The sequence below is a fragment of the Myotis daubentonii genome, chromosome 8 (genome assembly GCF_963259705.1).
Source record: "Myotis daubentonii chromosome 8, mMyoDau2.1, whole genome shotgun sequence".
Taxonomy (NCBI): domain Eukaryota; kingdom Metazoa; phylum Chordata; class Mammalia; order Chiroptera; family Vespertilionidae; genus Myotis; species Myotis daubentonii.
The window spans coordinates 55,141,769-55,156,602 of record NC_081847.1 but is presented as its reverse complement, the minus strand read 5'-3'; positions in this window follow the sequence as shown (position 1 = coordinate 55,156,602).

Here is a 14,834-nt window from a genome sequence, read left to right as displayed (position 1 = left end):
TCAAACCTGAAAGGAGTTAAAATTAAGTCAGTTATCAGTTGCTTAAGTGTCTATACATTATTGGGGACATTGTACACACTTATAATAATTAAAAGGGCAATGCTTGTACTTCAACTGTGTTTTCAAACTTCCAGTAGCATTTTAGGATGAGTTTTCTTTGTTCAGAGCTTAGTCTGGCTGAAAAGAAAGAAATATCAATTGAGCTATCAGCTGTCAAAGTATGTATACATGCTTTGGGGACCCTCTGTAGTTATATTTGTTTGAATGTATAATAGAACAAATATATTAAGCTATCATGTTATTTGTTTTACTTAGGATAAGGCTAAGTAAAAAAAAAAAAAAGGATTAAATTTAAAGTTAACTTAAAGAAAAATATTAAGTAGCTGTTGTACCAGTGACGTGGATATAGTGTAAGTCCTGTGGGGCCACAGCGTCGAGGTTTGGGACCAGGGCTGAAAGAATGATTGGGAGAGGAGTCAGAACACCCCACCTCCGCCTCAGTGCGAATGAGACACAGACACTGCGTCTCACATGTGGTTTGGGATCCTCCGCTGGCTGATCAGCAGGGAAGAATTCCAACTCCTTTGCTCTTCCCCAGCTTCTGACGCAAGAGCCCTGGGGTTTATTTTATTTTACAGCTGTGGCGGGGGGGGGGGGGGGGGGCGGGGGGGCGGGGGAGCGGCCCTCAGGAATTTGGAGCTTCCTCGTGCCAGATAATGCAGTCAGGAGCTGGCCTTTCATGGAACTAGCGGTCCAGGTGCCTTGGGAGTCAGCCTGTCCTCGTGCGCACAGTAGCAGCGGGGAGGATCTTCGGGCGCTGATAACCATTAATGGGGCTGGACTAACTACTTTGAATCCTGCGGGGTGGGATTTGGAAGTAGACTCCAGCAGGGTGAGTCACGAAGTGTCCTCCAGCCTCTTTTTGCTCCATCCCACCTTCCCCAGTGAGCCCCTTGCCCTTCAGCTGTCTGCCCTCAAGGAGGTCCCACCCTACCCTGTGTGGTGGTGACTGCGTGCGAGGTCAGAGCTCTTCTGTCCCTCTGCTCCTGATGCAGAGACTGACATTCAGGGCAGTTAGGTGACGTAACTGAGTAACTCTGGTCCCTGGAGAGATGGCATTTGGGTTTTGGTTTCTAACTCCAGGTTTTCTTTGACTAAATTACACTTTCTCAGACTTATTTTTACCACAGCAAGATAATGACCTTGCTTGCGCAAATACACTTTGCCTCCTCCTGTCATAGTAAGTGTCAGCTCTTTCATGGGGGAAAATTGGAGTGAAGAAATTCAAGACATCATGTGGCTTCTTTTTATAAGGAGTGGCAATGTTTTGGGAGGGAATTCATGTGCTAATTGACTTTGTGAGGACAAAGTGTGGTCTGGTACAATCATATTGCATTAAGGGGTGCTATTTCTTTTTTTAAAAAAATACTTTTTATTGATTTCTTACAGAGAGGAAGGGAGAGGGACAGAGAGCCAGAAACATCGATAAGAGAGAAACATCAATCAGCTGCCTCCTGCACACCCCCTACTGGGGATGTGCCCGCAACCAAGGTACATGCCCCCAACTGGAATCGAACCTGGGACCTTTCAGTCCGCAGGCTGATGCTCTATCCACTGAGCCAAACCGGTCAGGGCTAGGGGTGCTATTTCTTGTTAAGCATCTGCTTAATATGCTTGCGGGATAAGAAAGGTCTTAAATATTCGTTGAGGAAATGAATTAATGAATAAATATGATAATAAACATAGTACCTGGCCTTAAAGAATTAAGCAGCTGATAAGGTCTACCAGGCATTATAAGAACCAGAGTTCTGCAGAGCAGTTGAACTGGCAGCCCATCATCTACCCAGTACACTCATGGATCTGAGGTTCCCTGGTCTGCATTCTTGTGTGTCACCACACGGGGACGCAATTGGATCTTTAAATATTATGTATTCAAGATGAAACTTATTTTTCCGTTTTTATAGCATCCTCAAAAAAAAAAAAAAAAAAAAGGCAAAGCCCAGTTAAGGAGGCAGGGGAAGAATGGGCCAGGCTTTCATGTGAGGGAGGCGGCACCACTTTATCCAGAAATGAAGTGGAAAGAGGTCAGGCAGGAGCTGGAATGCACGGAGAGGTGAAGTGTGAAGATTTTGTGTCCTTTATCTGAATGGGAAGTGGAGTGGTGACTGGTGCCAGAAGTGACCGAGGAGCCGTGTCCCGTGCACAGAGGCTCAGGTTTTCAGGTGAGGATCTTGGGGACCTCACTGAGGTCTGTCACGTTGACCTCAATGAGGTCCCCAAGATCCTCACCTGACTGCTGGTGGCAAGGGTTGAGTGACAGCACCTGGGAGGCACAAGGTGAAGGTTTTGGAAGGTCTCCTAAAGATTAAAGGTGCCCAAGCGGGTAATAGGCTCCTATGAAGTCCACTGTTTTCAAATCTCGATAGGAACTTGGTTATAATCAGTTGTTACTGATCAAGAACCAGAATTCAGGTGGCAGCAGTGAGACTTAAGGACAGTGTCTGCGGGTCACGGAGGACTCAGCTAAGGAAAAGCGAAATCAGACCAAAAGCATGGCCCTGGGAAGCTGGAGAAGACAGTCTAAGCTGCCCTGCCCTGCCCTCCTCTCTCTCTCCCTCTCTGGTCTCTCTCTAATCACAGATGTTTATTAGCACAAAAATTATTTGGAGGTGACATTGGTTATCAAGGTCAAAAAAGGGTACTCACAGGTATATCTCGAATGAGTTAAATTTTACAAACTTGTGTAAAAAGTGGTTTAGAGGGAGACAAAGTCATATATTAAAATGCAGTGAAGGCTGGGCATATAACCGAAAGAATTGACAGCAGGACCTCAAAGAGGTATTTGCATACCGTGTTCACAGCACATTATCCAGAAACAGCCAAAGGTGGATGCAACCCAGGTGTCCACCCACGAGTGAACGGATTAGCAAAATGTAGTCCATCCATACCAATGGGATGTTATCTGTAATAATAAGAGCGTAATATGCTAATTAGACCAGACGTCCTTCCGGATGACCTTCTGGATGAAGCCACGGCAGAGGTGGCCGTGGTGGTGGGCCGGGGCCGAGGCAGCCACCGAGCTGGAGGGGGCCAGGCCCCTTGCATGAATTTCGTGCACCGGGCCTCTAGTTTAGTATTAAAAGGCAGGAGATTCTGACACCTGCTACAACGTGTGCTGAGTGAAATCAGCCAAATGCTGTGAGATTCCCCTTAGGCGAGGTGCTGGAGACCATCACGGGACATGTGCTCGGCCACTGCTGACCCTGGTCCCTTTCTGTTCATTTTACTCCACGGTAGTTGGCAGAACACCTTCCATTCATCCCATGAAAGGAACCTACGGCATGATGGAAGCGGGCATTCTTTTTTGTCAGATCCAGTGAACCCTGCTCTCGTGGTCCAAGGTGGTTTCCTCCCACAGGAACTCCCAGTGGAGAGGCCCCGACAGGCAGGAGTGTCTGCATGTGGACCCGTCCCTGCAGACTCCGGCTCCTCCCAGGGCATCTGGCCCTTTCAGCCAACGTCCTCCTCTTGGGGAGGGAGGCAGGGTCCTCACTAGCCCGTCGCTGGGTTTGAGGTTCAGAAAGCATACAGCCCAGGAGGTCCAGCTGCTGTTTCAGCAAAATAAACGCTCTCTCCTTGTGCCAGAGGAGAGATCGCAAGATGCTGCCACCCAAGTGTTTTCACGGACACTATCCAACTTAGAACATGTTTAGGTCAGAGTTCCTTACTTACGGAGTCCGAACATTGGCAGAGTTTGCCAACGAGTGGGATCAGAAGAGAGCCGGACTTCCTCACTTTAAAACAGAGACACATTTTCAACTTGGTTGGTAACAATTCTAGGTGGAGATGGGCTTCCAGCCCCTTTTCTCCCTTCTGGCCCAGAGAGAAGAAGGAGGCCTTCGGAGAGGTCATCCCAGAAACCTCTTGAGAAAAACCCGACACTCCCCTGCCCCAAATTTCAGAGCCTTTGGAAACCTCACTCAGAAGTTAGGCTTTTCATCCAAGCGCCTCTCCAGACTTGGGTGTGATGTCAGTGTGGTTCATTCTGATTGGGGACTGGAGCCTGGGTCTTCCAGGGTCCCTTGGGGATCCTCTCCAGAGCCCCTCCCTGGCATCTGGCGACTAGGGTGGACTTCAGTCCTTCAGAGGACGTGGCACCCTTGGGCCTCTTGGCCAAGGCCCACCACCACAGGCCCTGGGCAGCCATTCCTCATCCCTGTGGGCTCATGGCAGAATAGAAGGCTAGTGGGCCTGCATCTCGTCCTCAGCTTGGTCACTCCTCCCAGCTGCCAGGAGCTGCCAGCCCAGCCCCTTCTCCTGGCTTTTCCAGACCAAACTTAAATCTTCCAAGAGGATAGCCCCATTGTGTCAGGCTCTGTCTCCCCTCACCCACAGGAGGCCTTGCAGGTGTGTGTCCAGGCTGACCGGTGCGGGGAGTGTGCTATGCATTTTCACAGAATGTCAGACCAGGAATGCTCATTCCAGATTATGAACAGAAGTCTAAGGGTGACTCCTGTGCAGCTGGTCCTGACTGCCTTGGGCTTAGCCAGGACCATGTACCAGCGTGACCCCAGATCCTGGCTGACCCCAGGCCTGGCTCTGGGTGGGCTCTGTGTCTGTCCAGTCTTCACTAGGTATCAGTTCTCCAGGTCCAGAGGCCTCAGGACTGTCCTTGAGACATTAGAGTGGGAGCCCTGAATCAGATGTGGGTGCCTCAGAGCAGATTTCAGCCCAGCGCTGGGAGTCTCGCTGGGCCCTCGCCGACTGGCAATGGTCAGCCATGTTTGCCTCCACTTCTTGGGTGAGTTTCTTCAAGCTCAGTCCTTGCTTTTACCAGCTCGTCTTCTATCAGCATCACCTCACCTGAACTCGTGGGCCGTTGCACGTCAAGCAGAAGAGAGATGGTTCCAGCTGGATTTAGAATTCTAGCGGGAAGACTGACACCTGCTTATTTGGGTGTTAGAGACGAGTGTCAACTGGATGGTCACTCCACCCGCCTCCCCCGAGTTCCTGGAGCTGCTTCTGTGTGGCCAGATGGCCAGTGCGGACCCGCTGGGCCTGTCAAACTGGCCTCATGTCAGGCCGGCTCCGGCCAAGTGGGCATCACACTACCAGCCGTCTGTTAGGAGCCTTTAAACACAGGCTTCTCCCAAATGCAGATTCTGAAAGTGGGTGGAAACTCCAGTGACTTCCTGATGGCTGTGGCCACAAACCGTGGTGCGGTTATTCTTAGCACGGCATGACAGCGCCCTCTCGGAGGACACCGTGGGCGCTGATGGGTACCAGCTGTTGCATCTGAACCTCTGTTCTGGTGATGCGGCTCAGGACCTTTCGTGTGCCCTGGGAGTCACAAACAGAAATAAGCCACCCACTGCCGGTGAGGACCTAACGCTGCAGCCTATCCCAGCTTCCCGAGGTGACTTCAGGACCTGAAGAGGTTAACAGACCAACTCTAGCCCATTTCCAGAGAGGGTTAGAGAGCGATCATGGGCCCAGTGGGAAACATGGCACTGAGGTTTTAGGCCCCAGGTGCCTGTGGCAGGTGAGACCAGGAGCAGGGCTCACAGCCCATGTGTGCTCACGGAGGAGAGCATGTCCCCTCACCCCGGGCTTCGCTGCCCTCCGCACGCACCTCGTCCTCACAAGCACCCAGCAAACTCGGGGCTGCGCCTCCAGTCAGCTGAACACCCTGAGAATGGAGGGCAGACCCCAGCGCCCACCCAGGAAGGTGCTCCTGCAGGAAGAGGACTCCCTGCAGAGCCCAGAGTCCAGGGTTGAGAGTGGGGTCCTCTGCCGGCTGTCCTGAGTTTTGTAGCAGGTGAGGCAACGAGCACCTGCAGGGGCAGGACGTGTGGGCTCGGTGTTCCACCTCATGGGGACGCTGGGTTCTCACGTGGAGCCTGGAGGTGGGTCAGGAGCAAAGCACAGTGCACCTGCTGGCCTGCAGGCTGCTTGATTCTGGTTGAAATTTATTTTGACAAATGCTGTTCCCTAAATTAATTTTTCAAAATGGTCTCTATGCCATTCATTGGAAAAGCCGTATTTTTTGCTGGTGATTGGGGATGGTACTGTGTAACAGTCAAGCATTCTCAGCAATCCTCAGGTCTGACTGTGGCCCTCCCACCCCGCACCTTCGTCTGTCTGCCTCGGGCTAGTAGTCCCTCAGTTTCTGTGGCAGGGTCTTTGCAAATCTATAAACGTGTTGGTAGCGCAAATCCTTCCTATAACTGGAGGTTGTTTGTTTTATTCAGCTTTGCTTTTCTTGTACTTTCCCAAGAAGAAACATGGATTTTTTTTTTTTTCAAGTTCCAATGCAAAGGAAGGAACCCACTCAGGTTTTAATCACCGTCTGCAGCTGTGAGTATGCAGCACCCTGTGCCCAGTAACCAAAACGTGACTGCAAGTCACTCGTCGGCAGGGCCAGCCTGTGAGTCAGTGGACAGCAGCGTCCCGGGGGCCTCGTGTCCCAGCACCTGGAGGGTTCCCACCAGAATGCAGAAGGGCAGACTTCCGAGTTTTCTGTGAAAGAGGAAGCTTGGATCGATCATGAGTATCGTCAGTGAGCCGGCTGTTTCTGCTTTCCCCAAAAATAGCTCTGTTGGCGAGACACGGCAGCGCTGCAGGCTGGACACTCACTCGGAAAGCCCCGTCCATCCCGGCCGTCCGCTAGTTCTACATTTGCACCTAAAACTCCTTCACAGGGTCATTGGCCTCTCCAATTGGAGTTGGAGCCACTGTGTGCTCTCAAAAGCATAGTTTATGATTATTTTAAACATCCTCTTTCATGGGGAGAGTTAGGCTTTAGAAAGAACTGACTTTCCTGTGCAGGAATTGGGTTCCCCCCCAAATGTATACACACTCTGAGTAATTATAAAGGCGGTGTTTATGAAAATACATTTCATTTCCAAAACTGAGCTATCAATTAAGGTGTTATACATTTTAAAGTGTTAAAGTATGTATACATTTCTGTGAGCACTGGGGCTGCGAGACAGCGGGTCTCCCCGGGGGCCAGGTCAGGAGGGGCACTCTGAATGGGCCAGCCTCGCCCTCACCCAGAACCCTGACAGCACTCCTGGGCTCGGGGGCAGGTCAGGCTTCCCCCACCCAACACTGCTGTGTGTTGCCCATCCCCCCTCCTTCCCTAACACAGCTCGGCTAGGTTTCACCTGCAAAAGTCAGCTTAATATCATTTCCCAGGGTTATGGAAACATGTTTGACATATGACCAGATGATTCGGGCTCCGGACAAGTCTTGTCAGCTGAGATGTCATCATAAAACCTTGCTGGCAGCCCGAGTGGAGAATGCTGGGTCCCTGTCCTGTTCCCTACTGATCCGAATTAAGATTTTCCACATTACACAGACCCAAAGTGGAGTGCCTTCGAGGCCACCGCGATGTCCCCATTACAAAGGTAATGGGCACGGAGCTAACCGCTGTGCCCTCTGTGCCCCCCTCGGTGACACGGAGCCTTCGGAACCACCATCCCAAGCCAGGCCACCCTGTGAAAGAGCACACGGGGCCCCTGAGTGCGGTGGCAGGATGGCGGGCAGGACCGGCATTGAATTACATGGGCTCTGTGGCCGACCTTGGCGTTGACGCCCTGGTTTCCCTGTGGCCTTGGTCCCTGTGCTGTGTCATCCAGTGTCCCTGCGGAAACTTTGCCCCCAGAAGGAGGGAGATGTGCTTGGTGAGCAAGACCTGCTTCTGTTGACAGACGGAGAAACAGTACATTGTTTATTTTGACCCATTTGGGAAATTATTCCCCCTCAGACCAAGCAGCCTCCCATGGCATCTCTTCCACCATCAAAATTTAATGCAAGCCCATCGTTTACTTCAAATCCATCCCTAAACCGTCATTCCAGGCTTGTCTTCATTACTCTGCAAATGTACCGCCCTTGGGTCAAACCATTCATTCGTGCGTTTAGAAACATCGACGTGGTGCTGTGATGGTGGCATCCTGGGGGCCCCGCGGGCACCAGGGAGCTAGTCCCCGCTCCTCTGGGGTCTGTTCGCCACCACGGGGTGCTGGTGTCACCTGAGTCGAGGTGTCCGTGGGGGACCAGCGGGAAGATGTAGACAAGGAACCTGCTCACCACCCATCAGGCCCAACGCAGGCGTGGGCACATCTTCCTCCTCTTGTCGCTCCGTCTGTCTGGGTCTCATAGAAGACTGGTGTGTGTTGTAGAGACTGTTGGCAGGTACAAGGAAGAACCGGGGCGCACAGCTGCGCTTTCCTGTTGTCAGCGCTCGTTTCCCAGTGAAGGGCCTGCTGTACCTTCCTCTGAGAGCACTGGGCACGAGGGGACGTCTGTCAGGCCGCCACCGGCCTCGCCTGGGCTCCTGGGCTCCGGGATCTGCCTCCAGATTCGAGGCTGCTCAGCTCCTGGCCAGATGCTTCTCCTCGGGTTCTTAACGGCACGCCGCTGGGTGCATGAGGACAGCTCGGATGGGCTTGCTTCCCTCTTCCTGTGGCTTCCCATCCTTTCCACGGTGAGAGCACGCTCAGCAGGCAGACAGGTGTAGGGGCACCCTCCTCCCCCGCCCACCTTGGTCGCGTGGGGTTGCCCTGCAGCTGGGTCCCAGATGTTCTCCGACAGCACATCAGCTCCAGGCTCTGAACTGGATTACTGCTTTTGTTCTTCCTTTAAAAATGTGTTTTGACCTAAATATTAATGGCAAGACATTTCCATTGCCAAAAATTTTGGAAATGCAGAAAAGGTATTCTAACTTTCGATGCTTAAAAAGAAGTAAATTCTGAGTGGATATTATGTCAGAGTTAAGCCTTTAACATGAGAAAATAGAGCAGCCCCAAATCATCACAATCCAAGAAAAATCACAAGGTATGTCTGGTGCCACCCCCAGAAGGCACTGCGTGAACCTGAGTGGCTGACGTGCTCCCAGGCGGGGTGGGACAAGGCACCGCTCAGACTGTAAACGTGTTCTTTCTGTCCATACAGTGCCACGTTCTTCACATTGTGTCCCAAACCCAAGGAGGCTGCGAGGTGCCTCCCAGAGAAAACACCTTGGGCAGGTGAGCTCGGTGCAGGCGGAGTCAGAGCTGCTGGCCGCGAGTTCAGTGTTAACAAATCCAGATACGCATCAGATCGGGCATCTTTAAACATAAACACACGTGCATCAAGGTTGATGAAATCATGAACATGTGAGCAGAGGCTCCCGGCACCTCACCTGTGTTTCCTCTGGAGCCTGAATTCAGTGTTTGTAACTCAGGGTTCAGGGTGACCTCGTAGAGCAGGACCTCCCTGAATACCGATGATCGACCAGAGACCTGCCCTGGAAGAAAGCGAACTCACACACGGTGCAATTACTTCCTAATGTATGTGCATAATATATGTCGTTATATGTAATTTATATAGTGGTATAAATACACGTGAATAAAATGTGTACTCTCTATGAAGATGACTGTATCTGTGGGCGTACATTCACGTAGACATATTTTAGAGCAGTTCTTTGTTGTTGTTTTTCATACAACAGATACGTTTTTCTGCTGGCTTGCAGGCAAGAGGCCGGTAAGACTTGTAGCGAGATCTAGGGCCCGAATCTCTGCCCTAGCCACCCCTGGGATACCCGCGTGGGCGAGGGAGGCTGCTTTTGCCTTCCCGGAGGTGAGTGTCTGGAGAGCTAGCCGAGGCCGGGTCTGAGTTCCTGAGTGGCCGTGACTTCATTCAGCCCTGACCCTGTTCTAGCCAGTCCGGCAAGCTGAGAGCTCGGGCGCTGGGGCCTTGTAGTCAGCAATATGTTCGCCTAGAAATAAAAGGCCTTTCAAATGAGAGGCAACAAGCGTTTCTGTGGGATCAATAGGAACAGCTGTTCAGGAAGCACTGATTCAGGCAGAAGCACAGGTGATGTTCCAATGAAGCACAGGTGATGGGCGTCATGAGAAAGGAGAGGGGACAGTGACATCCATGGCAGGAAGGCATCGCTATTGGTGCAGACAACAGTGACGCTGATTCCAAACAATACAGTGGGGCCTTGACTTATGAGTGTCCCGACTAACAAGTTTTTTGAGATACCAGCTGTCTCTCCGCCGATTTTTTGCATTGAGTTGATAGAGTAATTTGAGTTAACGAGCTCGGTCTCAGGACGAATTAATCTCGTCAGTCAAGGCCCCACTGTGTTGTAATTTTCAGTCGTGTGGTCGTCAGACCAATAGCCACGCTATCTGCATTCTCTTCATCTTTACAAACGGCTCTTTGGAGCACAATGTTGCCGTGGGCCCTGCGCCAAGGCTGCTCTGTCCTGTTTTGACATCCAGAGGTTTGAGGACCAGTTGTGCAGGGCAGGCCCCCTGCGATGGCAGCCCCGGCTCCATGTGGAAGGGGCTCCAGTTATTATTCATTTGTTTTGACACTTGAGCAAATGTTGTGAGCTGACCCGGGAGAAGAAACTTCATGTTGTTCTGGAGTCGACACAGGCGCACGGGAACCACAGCCCACACCTCCCGGGGCCCCGTCTCCCACCCCCACGGTATCCCCAGTGCGCCCAGAACATCCTCCAAGCTTAACAACTGTTGACTCCCTTTGAAAAAAATCAAGCAACCTGCAAATGCATCCTCAGAGCTCACTGTGAGTTCATTAATGCGGCTCTTGCTGTCTTATTATTCTCAGATTCAAAGCTAATTTGGAAAGCTCCACGTTCCTTTAAAGTTGCTGGTTAAATGGTCTGGTAGCCGAGTAAATGAAGGGAGAGCAGCTTCGCGTGCGATCCTGTAGTCAGAGGCAGATATTAGATTATGGTCCCGGCCCTCCACCCACAGCTGCTCCTGGACACCGAGGGGATGTGCGTTGACCCCTCGTGAACTTCTCGAGGCTGCCGCGGGCCCCAGGTCCTGACGGATATCCACCAGGCACCACTCTGTGGGAGGGCACTAAAGGAGCCCTTGGTCCCAGGAGTCTGGTAATCAAGGTGAAGGTCGGTAGTGATGAGCCGTGATGACAGATTGCTCTGGGTCATCCACACGAGGAGAGTCTGAGGAGCTGCCACAGCCCAGAGGAGCCTGAGGGGACGTGCCACCAAGTGCCACCTGGGGTCCTGGCCCTGGGGCCGAGGAGAACATCAGGGGAGGAAACTGCGGAGTTTAGTTAACGATAAGGACAGCGTCAGCGGTTCTAACACGGCGGTAACGTGAGGAGTTGGCGAGGGGCCGCTACCTGTGGGTGTGAGAACTCTGCATCTCACACCGCTCTACTAGAAACGCTCATCAGAGTTCACAAGTGAATCCAAATAATGGCATAAGAGAGAATAGAGTCTCTTCCTTCGGGCAGATTTAAAGAGAAAAATATTCCCCTCGGTGGGCTCCTGGGCGCCGGCCCCGATGGTCCCAATGAGAGGCCTGTGTCCAGTAAGGAGGAGGCTTGATGGGCTTGTGGGCTTTCCCGCCTCAGGCCCCGCAAAGGAGTGACTCTCTGGTGGCTGGAGCGGCTGGGGGGCGGCCTGGGGGCTCCCCGCTGACCCACTTGGACCATTAGCCCCTCAGAACGGGCCTCATTTGGAAACAGGGTCTTTGTGGATGTGGCAAGAGGAGGTCAGCCTGGATGGGGTGGGCCCCAGGCCCCTGGCTTTGTCCTCGCAAGGAGAGGGGGCATGATGTGAAGACACAGAGGGGCCACGGGACCAAAGCAGAGGTTGGGGTGCCACAGCCACAAGCTGGGCTGCCGGCTCCCCCAGAGGCTGGAAGCAGCAGGAGGACCCTCCCTAGATTCTCCAGGAGCCCGGCCCTGGGTCCCCTGATCCCAGACTCAGCTCCAGATGGTGGAGAGTGAACGGGAATCGGGCTGAGGGAGGGTGGGCCAGGACCTTGCCTGGGAGGTTGTGGGGCTGGGGCTCCAGTCTGCCTCCCGGAGGGTTAGGGACCGCTCCCCCCTCAGGCCCCGGGAGGTGAGATGGCAGCTCCAAAGCTGGGCCTCGGGACCCGACCGAGGGCGCTGGGCAAACAGCGGATGGGTGTGCCCAGGACTGGAGCTTTCCAGGCCACGGACCCTCCGTGCCCAAACCACCCAAGTCCCGGGGAAACCAGGCGCTTGGTGGCCCTCTGGGGGCTCCAGCGAGGGGGCAGCCTGTGGGATGGGGCCAGCCCCCATTCCTCACTGGTCTCAGGAGGATCTTGGGCTGCTGCCTTCGGGAAACCTGTGCTGAAACATGGTGGGGCGGGTGTTGGGGCGGAGGCCCTGCTCACACGCCCAGGCCGGGACACCTGGAGGATGCCACCACCTGGTGGGCCTGCGGGGGAGGGGGTGGGAGGGGGGTGGGTGGAGCCGGGCCAGGCACTCAGGGTGGCCGCCTGGTGACATGCTGAGACGTCAGGTCTGTGCTCAGCGGCTTCCTCCCCTCTCACTGCAGGAGGGCACGGCCTGGGCCTTTGGTGACTTTGTGTCTCAGCCCCAAAGCTCCCGAGGGGCCTCTCTGTCCCCCGTGGGGGTGGAGCTGGAGGGGCTGAGGGGCCTGGGGTTTGGGTTAGGGCTGGAGCCTCCTCTACAGGCCCTGGTCAGGCTGCTGGGGGCAGGACAGGAGCATGTGCTGGTGGTCAGGGATGGGGTGGGGAGGCCACGGTGCCCCTGCTGAGCGTTCCTCCTGCAAGGCCCGCGGGCCCCCACACGGCCGAGAGCAGGGGCTCAGCCACTGGGGTCGGAGATGCGAGAGGAGCCTGGAGTCTCCAGCGCTGTGTGCATGTGCGTCCAGCTGTGCAGGTGCCGCATCCCGTTTGCCTGGCATCACTATGTCAGGACTGATGTGTGACTGTGAAAGGACACGGTACCATCTCATGGCTGTGTTTTTATTTTTATTTATTTATTATTTAAATACGTTTTTATTGATTTTAGAGAGGAAGGGAGAGGGAGAGAGAGATAGAAACATCAATGATGAGAGAGAATTGTCAATGGGCTGCCTCCTGCATACCCCCTACTGGGGACCGAGCTCACAACCTGGGCATGTGCCCTTGACCAGAATTGAACCTGGGACCCTTCAGTCGGCAGGCCAACGCTCTATCCACTGAGCATACCGGCCAGGGCTCGTGGCTGTGTTTTTATTTTTTATTTTTATTTTTTTAAAATATATATATATTTTAAAATATATTTTATTGATTTTTTACAGAGAGGAAGGGAGAGGGATAGAGAGTTAGAAACATCGATGAGAGAGAAGCATCGATCAGCTGCCTCCTGCACACTCCCTACTGGGGATGTGCTTGCAACCAAAGTACATGCCCTTGACTGGAATCAAACTTGGGACCCTTGAGTCCGCAGGCCGACGCTCTATCCACTGAGCCATACTGGCCAGGGCTCGTGGCTGTGTTTTTAGAGAACTATCTGCATCTGTGTCTCGATGTGTGTGGCTCTGTCACCATCATCCCACGTGTTGACTCCACACGTTTGCAATCACTTCCCTGAGGAGGCCCCGTGGGCACAGAGGTCAGCAGGTCTGCATGTGGTGGGCACAGGTGCCTTGTGTGTGCGGGGAGGGGCATCTTCTTGGAGGCTCCAGGTTTTCCTCCCTCCAAATGCGCAGCTACCACCCATCTGTTTCCAAAAGGAACCTGAGGTTGTTTACAAGAAAGAAGCCACAGTCAACGGGAGGGTGACACATGGCAGAGAGAAATGTTACGTCGTTCAGAGAGGGGTAATTATGCCGTGGACTCTGAGCCTCCCAGCAGACAAGGCAAAAAGGACCCTCAGCCGTGAAAGGAGACCGATTCCTGGGGGCCAGCTGCTCTCAGCACAGGTGCGTGTTCAGGAGGCTCTTCTGACGTCAGATAGAGAACGTCCTTCCAGATTGCCTCTAGCTGGGTGCTCTTCCCCGCCCCCCCCAGCAGGGTCCCTGCACAGAGGAGGCTCCTCAGGGCAGCGGCTGCTCCATAGGCACCTACTGGCTCTGAGTCCACCCTACCCCAGCCTCGCTCTACCCCTCAGCCCCAACTTTCAATCTCAAGCCCATTTTAAAACCTTTTTGTATTAAAAAAATATATATAAATTCATATATCTTAGAATAATTGTATTGGGGCCAAAGTGTCCCTAACAGTACAAAGTATCAGGTTCCAGTAATACCCTTCGATTGAAACATACCCACGCACAGCAGAAGCCATTCCAGTATTTGTTTCTCTTTTTTTCCTGGACGTTTGTACTGTGTGACCACCATCACCATCACCAGCCCACCTGCCGCTGCAGCCCCCAGTCTGCCCTGTGTCTGTGAGTTCGGTTATGTTTTTGTGTTTTTAGATTCCACACGTAAGTGAGCTCACGCGGTATGTACTTCTGTTGAAGAAGATAAAGGGCAGATTAGACGGGATTTAGCCACATTAGATTTGAATTGTTCAGTTTTACCTGCATTTGGAAAAGATCCATTCATACAAAGGCCTGAGAAGTTTTCCCAAACGTGCTCTACCTGTTCTCCGAGGGGTCCTGGGCTGGCCGTGGGCAGCTGCAGGGTCAGGGTGAGCCTAGGGCTGAGGCCTCTGTGGAAGGCAGGCCTGGACAGACAGACCGTCCCTGAACACAGAGCATCCTGGACATACAGAGCGTCCTGGACAGAGCGTCCTGGACAAACAGGTGGACCTGGGCAGGCCCGTGGGCTGGGCCCTGCAGGGCCAGCCTTGCAGGAGCTGTCGCTATTGTGACATTGCCCTGGAGGTTGATGAAGATGTAACCCCACGGAGCACACGCTGACATGCTGCCTCCTGCAGGTGTTTGTTTACTTGAAGCCATTTCACAGCACCGACCTTGAAGTGAGGAATGCGTGCATGTTGCTGGGTGTTTAGAAGAAGATTAATAGATTATTTGTAACTCCTTAATGAAAACATTACGCACGCCTCGCAGCCGGCTCTATCCTG